At 34.9% G+C, this 20081-nt stretch overlaps 1 protein-coding gene across 1 annotated transcript in view; it reads right to left on the reverse strand.

The window, feature by feature from the left end:
- The window catches only part of sog (chordin short gastrulation), a 67230-nt gene that overhangs the window by 11851 nt on the left and 35298 nt on the right, over nucleotides 1–20081 (reverse strand). The window lies entirely within an intron of this gene.

Here is a 20081-nt window from a genome sequence, read left to right on the forward strand (position 1 = left end):
GAGAAAAGAGAAGATTTAATAAAAAAGAGAGCCTATAAGTAACTTGATAGATAATTTCGATACATTGAACCGACCATGTAGAGTCTTATTAAAATCAATTAATGAGAAACTTAATAGAAACAAATAACTGAAAATGTTATAACTTCTATTTATTTTCTAGAATTTTATCATGGCGCAGTCGGATAGCGTTTTATTGCTTACCCGATAATGGTGGGTTAATTTCTCACTCTAGGGAAAGGAATTATTTCCCCGTTTTGAAAAAGACTACACCTAAAATACAGATGGGAAGTGGAGAATGGAGTATTTTAACACTAAATTATCGCTACCTGCCATATTGTACGCGGGAACAAAAAAACTAAAAATTTATTGATTAGTATAGGAAAAGTTTTAATTAGTTTAAATGATGGAAAAAAGATTCATCATTACAGCGCAAGGCCAAGGTTGCTAACGAATCCATTATTCAGCACCTTGACCTCCGTCTCGTTGGTGTGTGATGTTTTAGCGGCGATACTATTTTAAACAAATGACAATGCGGGTGACGTACCTGACCGTTGGAAAAGCTCCGAATATCCTACATTTTTTTCTATTAATTCTTTTAAATACTATTTTCTGCCAGCGTCTGAAGTAATGCATAAGAACTATAAATAATTACCGTAATATCATTTTAGTTTATTACTTTTAGAAAACAGAATGAAAAGAAAGAAGAATTAAAAGTGTGAAAATCTAAAATAAAATATTTGAACCTCTGCTTTAAACATTCAATTAAGCTTCATCGATACGTTAAGTACTCGACCCAATTAACTGTTAACCTACATGCAGTTCAAACAAACTCGAGATAACATTGATATTGTTATATTATTCTATTTACATTTTACTTATCTTCAATATACGAAATCTTCTAGTTATTAATACACATCAATGAATTATTGGTTAAAAGTATTGTATATATCTTGCAAGTTTTAAATGTCTACGTTTGAAGGGGCTTTTCGTGTTTATTCCTTTTATTTTTTCTTTTTCGGCATCTCATGCACGGTGCTCTTTCTGAGAGAATCTAAATAATTAGATACATTTTTAAGGTTTTATCTTTACATCACAAGTTGTATTCAGGCATAAGAAAGTATTTTCAATGCAAACTATATCTGAAATTCGAACCTCCTCCTCCGAAAGACATTATAACAGATATTTTTTTGGTGTGCTTATACAATATACGAATAAATAATATGGTTCATTTATTCTTCTTTTTAATTCTACTTATTGCTTGCACTTGAAATAAACTTGTATAAATACAGGTCTTTCTAAACATAAATGATATTTTTTATTAGGTTAATTCGATATTATATTTAAAGAGGATACTACTATATAAATAAGAATTTTCAATAAAGTTTTAACTGTTTCGCTCATCATTAGTTAATTATATCCAAGTTGAGCCCAAAGTCTAATTGGCAGAGTTGTGTATTATTAGACAACGTGACAAAAGCTCGTCAATGACGTGGACATGAATGAATAACATTTTTTTATAGCTTCAAAATACAAGAATAATGGACTACAACAGAAATAACTGGACTAAACTAATAATAAATTACAGAGTGCACTGACTTTAACGGAATGTATGTGGTTAAAGTTAAAAGGGTTTGAATTTATTTTTCCCTAACCACCAAGCAAGTCACTTAGTTTTCCATTCCAATTTAACTTCCAAAATGTAAAAAATAATAATATTTATAAGAGTTTACTTTCAAAATAAAAAAAATGGTTAACTAAACGTTTTGGAATTAAAAAGCAATTCGAAATTATTGTGTTATATAATACCAATAACAAGTTCAGAGACGAACGATGAGGGGTCATCACTCATCAGGAATTTGTCTAATCCTCAGAAAATAGTCTCGATCGGTTCTCTGTTAATTTATAGGTTATATTCGTAATAATTGCGGCAAAGAATGTATATGGTACAAAGGCGGAGTCTTGCTCGTATTGTTGTCGAGACATACCGCGGCGTTCGTGCCCGCACACACGCCCGCATAACTGTCGCGCCACGAGAATGCAATCCTCGAGCTTTGGCTCAGATTCAATGTCCATTTCCATAAAATATAATTTCATCTCGACATTCTATTGATGTGCCGAAGTTATGTTTCCGTCCGATCTAAATCCATACTTACAGCGAATTGCATGATTTTGTATTATGTTTGTTACAAATGCGATGGTGATGTAGACAAAATGAAAAGTTAACTAACTGCTAACACTAGGTTCCTTATGTTTCCTTGCTGTGTGTGGAAAAAGCGTGAAACAAAAAAAATATAAAAAAAAACTGATAAAATTAAATAGATTATACAGCGAATTTTTTTCCGATATTTAATTAAAAATACACAACAGAATAGGCAGAGGGTACCCAGTGTTAAAACAACCGTTCCCCACTTTCTGCCGAATTCTAGAGGCATTGCGTGTAGAGTGGCAGAATTCAACACCGCGCTTTCCCTAGACACCAGAGCGAAGAAATGGAAATTTATAACATAAATAAATATTTCACTTCCTCGAGTGGAGATCGAACCCACAACCGTCGCGTTACACACCCTTGTGCCGCTTCGCCAAGACGGCATCAAGTAAAGTGAATAACTCTTGAAAATATCCAGTAACTGTGAGTAAAGCGCGTTAACACCGCGTTCCCCATGTACGGTTGCAGTGGAAGGCATTGTGCTTGCGGTATGTTTGCGGCGTCCTATGCCCAGCCCTTTACGGGCGAACACTTAACCAAAAAAGTAGAACGACTAACCGCGGCCGACTTGTTTACAAGACGTGCAACACTCTGCCTGCATTGTCCGACGGAGAAACGTTGGCTATTTGCATTTAGCACCTACAAGGCCCCCGTAAACCCGCGTCGTCGTCCATGTCTCCAACTCATGAATTTCTCTTAGTTTTCGATGTATTCACAGTTTTTGTATGTTAAGTTGAAAATCTTGAATCATAAGGTTCTTATTTTTATTTTCTTTTTTATATATTATTTATCTTATATTCTTTATACAATAATATTTTCATTCTTTTAAAAATATTAATTATTATTAATAGTACGATAACCTTTTTAACTGTCCATAAAATGACATCAAATTAATGTTTACTTTATCTTAACCCAAACGTACACAATGACGAAATCTTTGTTATCACCGACAGACACTGGAGGTATCGCACGCCTTTTCTTAGTACTCGTACTTTCATTAAAAGATGTCTATTTAATGCACAGATTAATACATATATAGGCATTGAGGACAGTCGTGGCACAGGGGCACATGTGTTTGACTGTAAACGCGACTGGTTATGGGATCGATCCCCACTCGAAAAAATTAAATATTAATTATTTAAATTTATATTTCCATTTCTGGGCTCTAGTGTCGAGGAAAAGCTCAGCGTTGAATTCCGCCACTCAACATACAATGCCTCCAGAATTTGGCGGAAAATAGGTAACGGAGTGTCTTATCACTAGGTTCCCTGTGCATACAATGGGAAGCTAATAATAATAATTATTATTATTTAATCTATGCACATATTAGCAAAATAAAATGTAAAGAATCCGTTTGAAAACTATGTCGAAGTTTCGCTCATTTACCCAATTCAAATATAACGGTGTAGAAACAACAACTCACTAACACCGCTGTTTCATCAAATCGTGTTTGTACTTTTAACTGAATAAATAATGTGACAAACTACTTATGTAACTTGAGATCAGCCGTCTTCGGCACCTCCTCCTCCTCCTCATGAGTAATATCTAATGAGACCGCCACTTTGTACAAACATGATAATAAATCTTTATTTGCTTTATCATTGCAAATATAAATTAATAATATATAGATATATGCTAAATGTTGTGTAAACATAGTGGACCTTGATTCATTTTTCTTGCGTATGGAAATGTAGAAGTAGAAATACTTAGACATAATATCTTTTTTTTTAGATATTAGCGATAATTTTACGTATTTCATTACGTATTAAATAAAAAAAGACATTAGGCCCGGTATGTGTTAACCCCATTTGCACCAAAACTTTCAAATTATTACGAAACCTTTAATATTCAAATTCGCAAATTTTGTTGAAATCTGAATCGCGCAAGCAAATAAAAATCAATTGCCTCTCATATTCTATATGAACTGGTGTGAACGAGGACTATTGGCGAGTGACATATCAAATTGCGTACAGTGTACACAATATATCGGGAATTTATAATTCACAACAAGCAATTCTAGTACGTATTGCTGGTAAATAGGGTTTAGTTCTGAGCAAAACAGTTTCCATGATGTTACATTTAGTAGGTATATTAATTGTAATCGAACTGTGAGGACGCGCTGCCAGATCAAAGGCGATGCGTTCAGAATACACAAGTCCACTTTGAGTACTCGTATCTAGAATTACAAATGCGTTTGAAATTTCGAATATCGTTTATATTACTACTGTGCTTTTAACTTGATAGTCTACAGTTAAGGAAAATGTGTTACTGATATGTACTTGCTGTGTTTTTTATAATATAAATAGTGAAATATTGTATTTTGGTATTTATTGTATTTACTGTAATAACCTAATGTTATACAATAAGAATAACAAAGTCAAATTTATAATAAGAAAAAATTAAATTAATAGAACATTTTAACAAATTGCTATTTTCGAGTTAAAATTTATATTTCAAAGTTTAAGTTAATCGATAAATATTAACCAACGGGTAAACTCTTAAGACAGACGGGTAAACGTGGTGTTTTGTTTAACTCAATTTGGAAAACAAATATTGAGTGACCATTTGGTCACGAGTCAATGGACGATGTTTAGCTTTCAATATTAATAATTTGAAATTTTATATTAAACATATATACCTACTTTATGAGACGACCATTACGTATTCTTCAAACAACAAAGCTTTTCTTCGGGAAAAAGCGGTTAAATTACCTTCTATAAATTAATCTATATATATAAAATCGAAAGGTCACTCACTCATCACGAAATCTCAGAAACTACATGTGCAAGGAATCTCAAATTTCGCATAGGAGTTACTTATACGACGTAGGTGCTCGCTAAGACGGGAATTTGCAATATTCGACTTCTAAGGGGTTGTTTTTGGGGTCGAAAGTTTGTATGAAACTTCGTTACTACAAATGCTAGGAGTCTCAAATTTTGCAAAGACGTCACTGGGACGTAGTCATGGAGACAGAAATTAATAATAACATAGTTCACGCGGGTGTAACCGCGAACGGGCCGCTAGTCTATATATATAAGTCACTAGTGTGCTAGTGCTAGGAATCTCAAATTTTGCATAGGAGTTACTTATAGGACGTAGGTGCTCGCTAAGACGGGAATTGGCAATATTCGACTTCTAAGGGGTTGTTTTTGGGGTCGAAAATTTGTATGAAACTTCGTTACTACAAATGCTAGGAGTCTCAAATTTTGCATAGACGTCACTAGGACGTAGTCATGGAGACAGAAATTAATAATAACATAGTTCACGCGGGTGAAACCGCGAGCGCGCCGCTAGTAATACTATATTTTTCTTTCTTATTTATTCACTTTTATTGTAGGAAAAGCACTCAATTATGAATAATTCTGAATTTACTGACCTTAAAATGTGTGAAATTCGAATAAAATAAAAATCAACGAGCGCACTGCAAATGGGTGTCAACGTAAAAGATAATGAAGCGCAATATTGTTGCATTAAAATTTTTTAAAAGGAATTCCTCGTTAAGAATTTGCACTTTTGGACATTTTACATTCATATTATCTAGAACGGACGCAGCTTAAATGTTAAGTGCTAAATTTATGCTGTAATTTAATCGGTTATATCAAATTTGTGTACATACGAAACAACATTCTTCGTATATAAAATATAAATTTATGAAAAAAAAATATATGGCTTAAGTAAACTTTCATATTTTTCACTAATCAGATTAATTCATAAACTCAATTTTTATTGAAATTGAGTCATCCGAAATGCATTTTTTTATATAAATGCACTTACTTATTAAGTATCTTATCTTCATTCGATATTACATCAAATAATTTCCAAAAGTAATAAATACACGTACTAAGTTTTAAGTTTTATGAACAAGCTTTAATTGATCGGCGACAGCGACTGTTGCATCGTGAATTTTAATGAAAACTAGCTAACTATATGGAATAAACAAGGCGGAGCGTTGTAGAGCACTATGTGCGTTGAATATATTGTAGATACGTTATATTGAATGGCTGTTGTCTAATACTGCATAAGTTCATATTTATCTGAATGTTACTTTTGAAAATAATACATAAATAACAACTAAGAGTATCGAAATATTAATGATATAGGACTAAAACACAATGTTACTAAAACACAAGGTAATGATGGTAAGCGTAAAAAACATTACTATTTAATTTCTCTATATTATTTTTGGCAAAGCACTAAAGGAGAGATTCCATGTTCAGCTCACCATAGGTACAAGGTGTGCAGGAACCCGTCTCTATTAGTTCAAATAATTGGACGTAACATGCATTACAAATATTATATTATACCAAACTTTCCTCAAACTTCAATAAATAATAGTTATGTATTTAATATTTTTGTATACGGAAATACAATTCAGCAGATAAACATTTGAAGTTATAATTCACGCAGATTAAATTTATTATTTATTTAATTATTTTATTTTAGCTTTACGTTGTATCCCGTATATAGCAGGGTAGACTTAGAGAATCCGGGAATATAGTGTTAAGACACTGCCGTTTCCCACTTTCCGCCAAATTCGGAGAAATCGCGTGCTGAGTGGCGGAACTCAACACGGCGCGAAATTTATAAATCATTAATGTAAATTAATATAATTTTACCAAAAAAAAAATTGAAATATATAAAAAACTTGAATATGTCCACGCTACCCTCCTATTGTTTAGTACATACAAAATAATAAGTTGTTAAGAGCAAGGTTTATAGCGCTATCACAGATCTTTCGTAATCGTGAAATGTCAATTAAACACATTACTTGCGTTATTGACATTTGACGATTACGACCAGCTATAATATATATAAGTGTTATTCGTTAACGCGTATATCCCATTTTACATTGTGTAATATAATTAATTATTTTTTATTTTAAACTAGATCTGTGTTATTTGAAACATGTTGTATTAAATATTTGTAATAATAATATTTATCAAAATAACCCTAGCAACCGTCAGAAATAACCCTAGCAACCGTCAAACAAACATGTCAGGAAAAATTTTCACTGTTGATATAAATTAATAAATAATTTAGAAAAAGTACAAAACCATAAGAAAATTGGATACAAAAATATGATCTGGATTACTAGAATTAAAACAAATATTGGTAAAAGATGGCACAAGAGTAAAAAATAGTGACGGATGCCAGGAGGACAAGTGCACTCCCAACACCACGGGCGGAGATGTTGCCCTTCGAATTCGCAACCGTCGTCGTCAGAAGACGACTATCGCACTGCGCCTTCGACTGCGGGTTCGGAGGAAGGAATGTCAGAGTCGGAAGGGCCGGCTTTAAGACCACGCCGGCGCGCCGACATCCCACCATCGGAGGGTTTGGAGCCAGGAGTGTCGAGGATGCTCAACAAGGCTCCCGCTACCGGTGGTAAAGTGCCTCGCATGAGATGGTCTCAACAGCTGAATGAGAGTGTCATGCGTGCGTACTATAGGGCAACAGAGGGGGGAACTAACCTCACTGCGTATCGTTCAAGGTTACTGTCTATGTTTCAGGAGCTTGAACCAACAGCGACCGTTACTGCACAGCGACTGTCGGACAGGGTGCGGATCATTCAGCGACGTCATCTGCTGGATGAATCCGTACTGGAAAGGCTACGCTTGAGCTTTCAGCAGGTCAATACTACCAACAACAACAGTTGCGACATCCGGTCACAGTTCCAGCACGCCAACATTGAGTCGCAAGGTAATATTGAGTTGTCTGTGAGTGCCCAGGATGATGAGCGATTGAGGAGAAGCTTGAAAGATGCTATTTTGGAATATGGTTCCATTCCGGTAAATCTCAGACCAAAATTACCTCGTTTGCCTATGCATAGACGTAACATAGCACTAGTGAGGATTCTAGATCAACATTTGCCAAGTCATTTTAACAACTGTAACGATCTTACTGATACGCATTCATTGTTGTATTGTGGTGCTGTAGCTGTATGTCGTGTTGCTGGTGTACAGTTCCCAAATAAAGGGGGTACCAAGGCTTCAAAGCATACGGTGCCGGCATGGCAGTACGACACTGAAAAGCGTATCAATCTGACTAGAATCCTCATTGGCAAGCTAATAAGTTTCAAGTCGGGTAATCGTCGACCGAGGGTCATGCGGTTTGTGGCGGAAGCATTTCCTGGAACAAATTTAAAGCCCAGTGAGTATATGGCTAACGTCACAAACCGTATTGACTTTCTGAAACAGAAACTCTATGCATTGGCAAAACGCATTAGAAGATATAGAGAACGATGGGATCGATACAATCAGAATAGTGCCTTTCAAAAGAACCAACGGAGTGTATACAGGAAATGGGAACGTTCTGGGGATAGTGTGGTTAATTGCGAGATCCCGAATCCAGATGCTAGTGCTGGTTTTTGGCGTAGTATATGGTCGGCTCCTGTTGAACACACTGAGGGTGAATGGTTTTGTGATATTGTGAAAAATTGCGAAAATATTATACCAATGCCATCAATAAAAATAAGCGAATATGACGTGAGGTGTGCTATTCGTTATGCTAGTAATTGGAAATGTCCCGGGCTAGATGGGTTGCATAATTTCTGGCTGAAGTGGTTTCGCAGTTCACATTCCGTTTTCGCAACACAATTCCAGGATGCCCTTGACTCTGGATCGTTACCAACATTTCTGACAACAGGTGTGACATTCCTGTCATACAAATCCGGATGTACCACGGAGCCTAAAAACTATCGCCCAATAACATGCTTACCTACCATCTATAAGCTCCTTACATCTATTCTGAATAAAAAAATCACAGGACATATTGTTCGTAACAAAATTTTGGCACCGACTCAGAATGGATGTAAGGCTGGTGGCCGTGGTACAAAGGAACTTCTTCTCATTGACACAACTATAAGCCAACAGGTAAGGCGGAACAGGAAAAATCTCACTACTGCTTGGATAGACTATAAGAAGGCATATGATTCAGTGCCACATACTTGGCTCTTGAAGGTCTTGAAGTTATATAAGATTGATATTACTTTGAGATCATTTTTGGAGGCTTGTATGGGACAATGGGTCACTGTCCTTCGTCATCTAGGGGAGTGTGATATTCCTGCAACGTCTGAACCGATAAGGATAAAGAGGGGTATATTTCAGGGTGACAGTCTGAGTCCTTTATGGTTTTGCCTAGCTCTGAATCCTCTTAGCACTTTGTTAGAGGATTCAGGTTTAGGCTTTCGTCTTCGCCGGGGGGGTAAGGTCATATCTCACTTGCTGTACATGGATGATCTGAAATTATTTGCGTCAAAACGTTCTGATCTTATGCGGCTACTAAAGGTAACTCAAACCTTTAGTAGTGATATAGGAATGGAATTTGGCGTCGATAAATGTGCTAGCATGCATGTAGTGCGGGGGAGTGTGATCAGATCTGATAATATTTGCATTTCAGATTCTGTTTCCTTCAGAACTCTTGGTGAAGGTGAGACTTATAAATATCTTGGAATGTCTGAAGCATTGGGTATAGATGAGCGGAGCATAAAGCAATTGGTGAAAGAGCGTTTCTTTAGCCGCCTGAAAAAAGTGCTTGGCAGCCTTTTATTTGGTGGCAACAAGGTGCGTGCTTTCAACGGTTGGGTTATGCCGCTTTTAGCCTATACTTTTGGCATTGTAAGATGGACACAGACTGAGTTAGACTCCGTAGATCGCCAAATACGTAAATTGTTGACGACATACCGAATGCACCATCCGCGTTCGTCTGTAATGAGACTGTATATCCCGCGTAAGTGTGGAGGTCGTGGCTTTTTGAATGTCAAGAACCTCCATAACTCGTGGTATGCAGTCTTAGAGAATATTTTCTCAAGATTGACGTGGATATGCACAAGGATGTGGTAACAGTTGACAAAGGCCTTACTCCTCTTTCCTTGGGCAAAGAGAACTGGCGTCGGCCTTTAGTACTTACTACTTCTGATCGCATGGCTGTATGGAAGAGCAAGGAGCTGCGTGGTAGATTCCATAGAGCCCTAGTGGGCCAGGACGTGGATACTGTTTCATCATTATCTTGGTTACAGTTCGGGGATCTTTTCGGAGAAACTGAAGGTTTTGTCTGTACAATTATGGACGAAGTTATCAAGACACGGAACTACCAGAGACATATTATGAAAGATGGCACTATCGACATCTGCCGGGCGTGTCATCGACCTGGGGAGTCCCTCAGACATATTGTCTCTGGTTGTTCTCATCTTGCTAATGGCGAGTATTTGCATAGACACAATCAAGTAGCCAAGATAATACACCAGCAACTTGCTCTTCAATATGGCCTTGTAGAATTGGAGGTGCCTTACTACAGGTACAATCCCATGTCTGTTCTTGAAAATAGCTGTGCTTTGCTCTACTGGGATCGGTCTATTATTACTGACAGGTATATTGTTGCCAATAGACCTGATATAGTACTAGTAGACCGAGTGGCGCGCCGCGCAGTGATTGTTGACGTTACTATCCCACATGATGAAAATCTCGTGAAGGCCGAAAAAGAAAAACAATCTAAATATTTGGACCTAGCCCATGAGATTACCGCCATGTGGGATGTCAATGCGACTATCATTGTGCCGATAGTGGTTTCGGTTAACGGTTTAATAGCGAAAAGCCTCGACCAACACCTTAAGAGGCTATCGCTTAGCTGTTGGATCAAGAACCGGATACAGAAGGCAGTATTACTTGAGACGGCACGTATTGTGCGGAGGTTCCTCTCTCTGGAGCCCTAGCCACCGATGGCTTGGACCCTTGTCCCGCCCTCGGAAGTGTGGTTTTTTATATTTTTAAATGTATCTTTTTTATAATAATTTATATTTAAAAATGTAAAATTAATTCGCTTATTTAATAAAAATATTTATTGTGAATGCATGAATGAATGAACGAATCGACTGATAAATTGTTTATATGAAAAATTATATACTTTAGAAGTTTTAAAATTTGAAGGCAGAGCAGTCATCACATTCGGTTCTTTCAGAGTTTTGGAGAAAGACAGCCAGCAGCGAGCATGGTAGAGATTGATAATACAGTGATGGAGCCACACTGCAATCGAAAGTGTAACTTCAATTAAAAATCCTTATGGAAATTACAATAAATACATTATTATCCAAGACATAAAAATGTATTACTAGAAATTGCTATAAGTGCGCCACAGACATATGTAGGTAAATAAGAAAAAGAATGCAATTCAGTTTACTAAATAAATAATCGTATAGCTAAAGCGGGCGAGATAGCAGGCCGATCGCAACGAGGAAGCAACTCACTATTTAACAATATCAAATAAATATTTTTTCAATTAGTTTAACTAATATTTTTGGAAAAATTATTCTAAAATCAGCTTCACGCTGTATCCCACACACAGCAGGGTAGGCATAGAGAATCTAGTGTTAAAACAATTCGTTCCACACTTTCCCCCAAATTTTTCGAGGCATTGCGTGTTGACAGGAACTCAATGCTGGGCTTTTGCCTTGGTGTCAGCCAGAGTGAAGAAATTAAAATATTAATATATAACAATTAAATGATATATTTTTGGCTCTAACGTAATCTACGTGATAACCACGAGCTGCCGTATCAATTAACGGCGCACGACACAACAATTTAGTTTCGCCATAATTTCACGTTAACAAAGTGACTGTCACGACGTGCCATTACAGATTGTGTTGTTACCACTCCCTACGCTTGCGAGAATACTATAAGTGCAGTCCGCTCTGGAATACTTAATAGAGCCGCTACTTCTTAGAAATCCATCACAGCTAATCTCGTGAACATGGCATACGTAACTTGAGAAACAAATAATTTTACAAAATACTCGCTTGCTCTGTCATTAACATTATGACGGCAGTTTTTCTTTGAATCCACAGATATATTTATTTGTAAGAACAGGTGTAGCTGCTCGTACGCACGTCCTCGTAATGTCTACCCAATGTTTATACGCTGTCTTGTGGAAAAACTAGATTTTGTACTTATAAATATTAATAGAGTAATAAGAAAATACATACAGTTCGAAAATGCCATGTTACCTTAATTTACTCATAAGATTTTTTTCTTGTTTATTGCTAACATAATACTATTAAAAAATAAGCATATTTTAAATATATATTTACTTGAATATCACGTGACAGCCCCTACGGGAACACAGTTACTAGTTGTTTATCATTTAGAAACATCAGCAGTACCTATCATAATTGATATCAAATTGAAGCAACCTTGAACTTGGTACAAAATATCAATCTCATTAAGATCAAAGATCCGTGGATGGTCCGTGAATGGTGTACGTTGTGAACGCTCTTGGCGCCCAACCACTGGCGCCAGTCTGACCATGAACGTAAGATATTAAAAGGTTGCACTACATCCCTATTCTTGACCTCTATGTAATAATTTTAACTAGATCTCTTTAGAAAATTTTTTATCTATAGAATGTTTAAAATATGTTGGATATTGTGAAGATATTAAAATCTAAATTTGGATAAAAAAATCACTATTGAATGTCTATATTATTTTATACTTCTTTGGATACCTAGTTATTTTAATAATTGCAGTAGGTAGTGTACGTTCGGAAAAATTAGAACCGCAAATACCTACCATAAACTGTAAGCAACGAAAATCAAAGCAGATCCGAGTGTTTTAAAACTAGATTGTTTTAGACTTTAATTACATAAACACAAAGCAGGGTAGGGGGACGTAACCTGGGAGCTTAGTGTTTAGACACTTCGTTTCTATTAAGACACTTCCGTTTCTCATTTTCCGCATTGAATTCTTGAGGTACTGCGTGGTGAGCATAAATATAACAACTATTATACTTAACAAATATCTTAATTTCCTGTAATAGCTGTATTACCAGCCAGTCACTCAGTAATAAAAATTTTTTTTTAGCTTCCCGTTAAAGAGGGAACTTAGGAACTTAGTGTTAAACCACTCCGTTCCCATTAAGATACTTCCGTTACCTACTTTTCGCCGATTTCTGGGAGCACTGTATGCAGAGCGACGAAATGAAAAATATAAAAATAAAATCCGTTTCACGCTGTATCCCGCAAACAGCAGGGTAGGCAGAGGATGAAAATATTAAATATTTAATTTCCTCGACTGGGAATCAAACCCACGAGCTGTGGTGTTTACAGTCACATGCTCGTACCCCTGCGCGACGATTGGCTTCTAAAAGAATTTTATATTTCAATATTTGCAGTATCGTATTTATAATTTTACTTATCGCCTAAAATAAATAATACCGTTAAATCAACATTTATATATGTATCTGTAAAAATTACATTTTTACCTAAAAATGAGATCTTTTGAAATTGTCAAGAACTTAAAATGTAAAAGTGATATTAATGTACAAAATGTTGTTGAATACTGCTATATACATCATATATTTTTTATCAGCTTCACAGCAGGGTAGACATAGGGAAACCAATGGTCGGACATTCCTGTCCCCACCTTCCGCCGAATTCTAGAGCTATTGCATGTTAAGTTGCGAAACTCAACACCGCGCTTTGCCTCGACACCAGAACAAAAAAATTGGAAATATAAATTTAAATAAATATTTCATTTCCTGGAGTGGACATCGAACCCACAACCAGTCACGTTTACAGTCACACTTCTTACCACTGGGCTACGACTGGCCTCATAACATAGCTGTATCCATCATAATATCTAAACAAATACAAATGTTTGCTTTATCATTAAAAACACATAAATAAGTATTGATTATATAATACAGCACAGACGCTATCTCAAGGCGCTTGTAAGTGCACAGGTCATCTGCAATAGCGAGACTCAATTGATTAGGTTATTAATTGTATATTCGATTTACTATTTGAATGCAATTCCATTTATAATTCCAATTACACGGGTTTTAATACCCAATAAAACTTGTCATAGCAAACAACACTACTGATGTACCTGGTAAAGCTTAACGACGCAGCAAAATTTTTTCAGGTGGAGGTTATGGTATAGGGGCATGTCACTGTAAAACCCATAGGTTTTGGGTACGATTCCCATTCGAGGATCTACTGGGGTCGAGGCAAAAAGCGACATTGAGTTTCACTGTACAGAATTCGGCGGAAAGTGAGGAACGGAATTGTCTTAATGGGAACGGAGTGTATTAACATTAGATTACCAGATTATATCTGCCTACCCCGCTATGTGCAGAATACAGCGAGAGGCTAAAAAAAACTTATTTTTTTCTAAATGTACTTATTTATTTAATTTTTAATTAAAACACTGAAATTCTCCAACATATAGAGTATAATATAATATTAATATATAATTAAATTTATATAAACAGTATGTATTGTGAATAGCTACCACTCTTCATATTTATTTACTCGTACGTCCATCATATTATATTAACTAGATTAAATAAATCTTTCGTCAAACTCCTCCATTGAGCTCAAACACAGACCACTTCGTATACAATGTTTAAATATTTATAGATCCTTTTCATCGTCTTTCTTCACTCACGCGTGAATCGATAAACACTATTGCTATTGATATCTATTATCATTTCTTATCGCCTGTGTGAATTAATTATATGAATTAAGTTCAGTAATCTTATCACCTTATTTAGATTTATATTGTAGAGCTCTGTTTCTATAAATATAAATCCAAATTAATAATTTAGGCTACGTTATATATACCTAATTGATAAATAACTGTATTTAGATACTATGTAAAATTGAAATGATAAATATTTTCATTTCTTCGTTTTGTTGACGAGGGAAAGCGCGGCGTTAAGTTTCAGCACTCTACAGGCAACGCTATTCGAATTCGGCAGAGAGTGGAAAACGGAAGTGTCTAAATCGGAACAGAGTGTCGTAACACTAGGTTCCCAGGTCCGATCTGCATACGGTATCTGGTATGTACGGGATACAGCGTGAATATGCTTTCCATTTAAATTAATTCAGGCGCTTTTTTAAGCTTTTAATCTCTAAGGTATATGATAATTTGATAGAATGTTTTTAAAAAGAAATGTTAGGAATAGTTCAATAATGAATAAACCAAAACTTTATAACCATGGATGTATGTAGTAATAATAAAAACATAGTAATAATAAGACTTTTTAAACACCCATACAAAATTTTACAACGACGCGCCCTAATTCATCTGTTTAGAAATGCTTAATGTGATAGAACTTCCTGATGACCCGTTCATTCCATTAAACTGAGCGTAAACAATCGCTTGTTAATTCTATTGATATATTTCCGCTCATAAGAGTACGACGCCAAAGAATGCGCCGTCATATTTAAGAATTTTCACAAAGGCTAAGTATTCAAGGCACGTGAGAATTCTTACACTTTTAAAAGGTCCGTTTGTGACCGCCTCACCCTATTCACATTCAAGCGGCAGCTAAAGATGCAGAAAACAGCAACCGAGCGTCGATCATAAAATTACATACGAACGAAGTAAGTGCTGGCGCCACATTTCTGTGAACAATAGAATGGTATGTAAATGGCGCCAAACGTGCGATCATAACTTGCGCTTGCGCAGACTCGGACAACTGCGTAGATATTCGTCGATCTCTGTTCGTCTTTGCTGATATTAGACTTTTTCTGTTTTTCTTTTCGCTTATAACTAAATTCGATTGTCTACGTCTTAAAATATTTAAAAGAAAAAAACTTATTTACTAATAGCTTACAATGATATCTATGTAGTTATAGGTAGGCCTGTAAAATTTATTTCGCTTTAAGGCACACCGAATTAGCCAGCCCAAATAATATGTAGTGAGCGTTATCTTTCTGTGAGTGGTGTACCCGATTCCGAGATCTATTAATATTGTCTACATTTTATGAGTTTGTTTAGCTATATTACTGAATATCACAATACCAAACTATACAGCTGTACCTATATGTAAAACAAGGGTCGACTCTCGGTACAAATCACGAACTCAAATGATAACCTACGTGTGACAAAGACGTCATTGATGGATTTACATATAACATATTAGGTACACATATATATATATGAAAGTCAGTACATCTAAAAGTACGTACATTTCGATTTTTTTAATTAATTAATCATCTTATTCTGACCTTAAAACGTCATAAATAAGGGCTACACCATTTACTTCCTACATTTACTGCAAGTATAACATTGAATTCCTTTAATTTGATATATCGGCCTTTTTATCTGGGCGCAACGTGAACAGTATGACCAGATGTCAGTTTACTAAAGCTGGTGCCGGTAGCCGAGCACATTCTCACCAAATTTGCTTAGAGCCGCCGTGCGCCGGCGCCAGTCTACTTTCCAAATAGCCTTCGTGTCTCGCCTGTGACCTTTTAAGCACGCACTTACCTTATGGGCCAGCTCCACGCCTAGTCTCATAGATTCTGTCGCTACACTTTTAATTGATCAAATTATAATTCATTGTTTGCTAAGTGACTACCAAACACGCTTGACTCTTAATTGTTATATGTAAAGTGACGCGATTGTAAACATGGGGCATAATTTATTATACTTTTAATTCAGATTATAAATTATAATGACGATGCTGTTTTAGAAACAATTTTAAATATTATATAATATTTTTACAATAATTTATCTATCACCTTTCATAGAGATAATTAAGTTAATATCAATTACTCTAATAATCATTTCAGATAATTAGTATTGGATTGATGAATCGATAATGATATAACTATTACATTGATCTAGATTGACTTTTTCAGCAAACGAAATAAAATTTATTGATTTGGCGGAATTTCAAAATAACAAAGCTCGGATTAGACATTATACATGGATACACCTTTTACATGCAGTGTGTTGGCAATAAAATAGTCTGTATTTGTGATGAAATAGAACAGTTATATTAAGAACAAGATAGAAACACTACATCAAATTTAATACCTATAGCGTGCAAAAGATAACGATAATGGTTCGTCGACATGAATAAGTAGGTAGGAGTCATACTACAAATACGCAAGTTGTACCGCGCAATGCAATAATAATATTGCATAAATTTATATCTGATATATTTTAAGCATATTATATATTTTACAAAGAAAATATAATAACAATATTAAAAATTGACGATATAATATTAAGTTAAAAAAAGAAAAACGCAAGTGTGATGAAACTTAACCCGCACACACTTCAATGTCTTTATGCACGTCGCACGTCGCACCTGGTCATGGTTCAAAGGCATCATATAATGCCATTTACAGACAATGCGAGGAAACGCGAGCGCCACTTATGGTTAACAAATTTCTTAACTATTTTAAAATTTAAATGCAGCATCCTAATATAACAAAGTCTTACATTTGAGATGAATATGATATTTAGAATACGTGCAAAATAAATATGATATTTAGAATACTTGTAAAATAATTTGGTGAAATTAATATGTCTAATCTAGTTAGTACCACTACAGTAATAAATATTTTCCCTCAACATATTAACATTTCGTGTGCATTTATATTCGGTAGATGTGTGGAGAACATAAAGAGGTGATAAATGGAAATGCAAGCGTGCGTAATTTCAGCTGTGCAGATAGCCACCCGCAGGCTTGCCGCTCTAATATTATATGTAAAATAAGACCAATCACGCCAACATGCACGCGTTAACGCACTGGCGCCATCTATCGACGACATTTTCATTTTACTTGTCGGCGACAACATTTACCATGCAATTTAATTATACCAATATATTTTTTACTTTATTATATTATGTTAAAATTATAAACATGATTAATAATTGTAAAGTGATTAATAGCAAATTTATATATTTTAGGCGCATATAAAACTGTTTAAAAATATTATAGGGTTACGTAATCTTTATAAAAATAATAATAATAAAACAATTGTAGGTTTATGCCAATCAACCAAAGGAGAGTTGTCAGAAGTTTACAGTTCGGTTTTTTATGTATCATAAAGAAAGACGGCATAATATATATAAAAAGTCTTTTAATTAAAAAAATATTTAAATAAACATGAAAAGTAAAGTGTCAGAGTGTGACTCCGTGTTTTATAAATTTATTTAGTGCTCATAAATAAATCCGGAATGTCTTAGATAACTAAAGAGCTCTACCTAAGAGCAAGTCTGGTTTTAATTAATACGCTAAAAGCGATCGTATAACAATTAGATCGAAGGTCGTTAGTTCTTTCCGATTCATTTGATGTAAAAAGAAGCCCCATCCATGCCGGCGCCACGCGTCGCGACGTTCGTCGTCATTGTTTGCGCATCGAGTGTATTTTCTATTTACGCGAGTATGTTTTATTTCAATAACACGTCGCAAATTGTTGCAAGCGCTTGTCTCGTTAAAGATTCTAAAATATTACATTTAATAAATATGTCGTGAATCTCTTTTATAACTGAAAACGTATTTTCTGCTAAATTTTCCTGTTACGCCCTGAAGCTTTCATATAGGCCAAAAATACACAATTTTCATAAGACAAAATCTGTTTACCGTTCCATGTGTAAATATAATAAAAATATAAATAGCCTGAAAGTAAAAATATAGTAAAAGCCGTAAAATGGAGAATCTGAGCTTTTGCAGGTTTTATTTTTTTCTTTTGTAGTGTATTTTAATTTTAATTGTAGATGTATAAAAATTTGATATCGATAAAATATTACGCCGTCGTCGTAGTCGTGATAGAGAAAAACCTATAAAATGAAAAAGGGTAAGAAGTTAAATATAAAATCTTTTGATTAATTTGTCAAATTCGAATGTTTTAGAAAAATAATTTATGAAAATAAAATGTAACATAATTATAAATAACATAACGAAAATTCCAAATGAAACATTAGTGTGATATTCGATTTCGTCACTGTAAATAAAAATATGAAAAATTAACAGAAAGTGAAGAACGAAATCTACTTATAGAATATTCTATATTTTACATACATATATTATTTGCAATTCGTCAATATATAAAAGATACATGTACAACAAAAGGAATGTGCTATGACAATGACTTTAACCCGATGACGCTGCAGAGGCCATTAGGGCCAACAGCATATTAAACATTCGAAAAAATACACTCACTTTAATGTTCGAAGTAAATCAAAATTGGTAAATACGGCGCCATTTTTTTTATTAATTTTACCGCGAAATAAAATCCATTCTTTTATTTTTATAAGTTTGGGCTAAAACATAATAACAACCATATTTACTTTGCAACATTTATCCAATAAAGAGTAAAAAATATTCTCCTTTAAATAAAGAATATTTTTAATAACACTTACATTCAATTTTTATTTTGATTGAAGAGACTTTGAAGTTTGTTTGCTGGGCGAAGTATAAATATATAACCGAGGCGTGAACGATCGCAACGACCGATTTAACCTACAGAGTAACCGATCATCCGAATTAAGAAAAATCGTTACACAGTCCTAAAATGAGCTTGAACTGAGATCAAAGTTAATTTTCGCTGGGAGAAGAAAAAGGCGCAAACAAGATGGCTAACAGGAATCCATTGCGAGCGGGGACACCGATCTCACAAAAATAAAACGTCGATAATACGCGGCATCGGCGTGCACAAAACAAATTCCTCGGAGGCACATGCACATGCAGCACACTGAATTAGACACACTCGTGATCGACTGTGGTCGGCGGTACGATATCCGATGAACCATGAACGCTCTGTGCGCACACACACCACCATACCTGACCATCTCACCTCACCATCACTCTAAGCTCATCCCGTACTACTTATCCTTTATCCTCACTTCATCTAAAACTTAATTTTCTAATATTTATATATTTAAACTAACGACTGCTTCTAATTATGTGATTATATATATTTTTTTTCTATAATATATTTTGAGAGCAATAAAATTTATACGCCTCATTCATACTAAATTTGTAGGTATAATTTTATGTGTCACTCAATAAATAAGATATTAAAAGTAAATATATTTACATCTTAGAAATTTTATCTTAATTAAACACCGTAATTAATTCG

The sequence above is a fragment of the Heliconius melpomene genome, chromosome 12 (assembly GCF_056956725.1).
Source record: "Heliconius melpomene rosina isolate 202511_hmr_F chromosome 12, ASM5695672v1, whole genome shotgun sequence".
Classification (NCBI taxonomy): Eukaryota; Metazoa; Arthropoda; class Insecta; order Lepidoptera; family Nymphalidae; genus Heliconius; species Heliconius melpomene.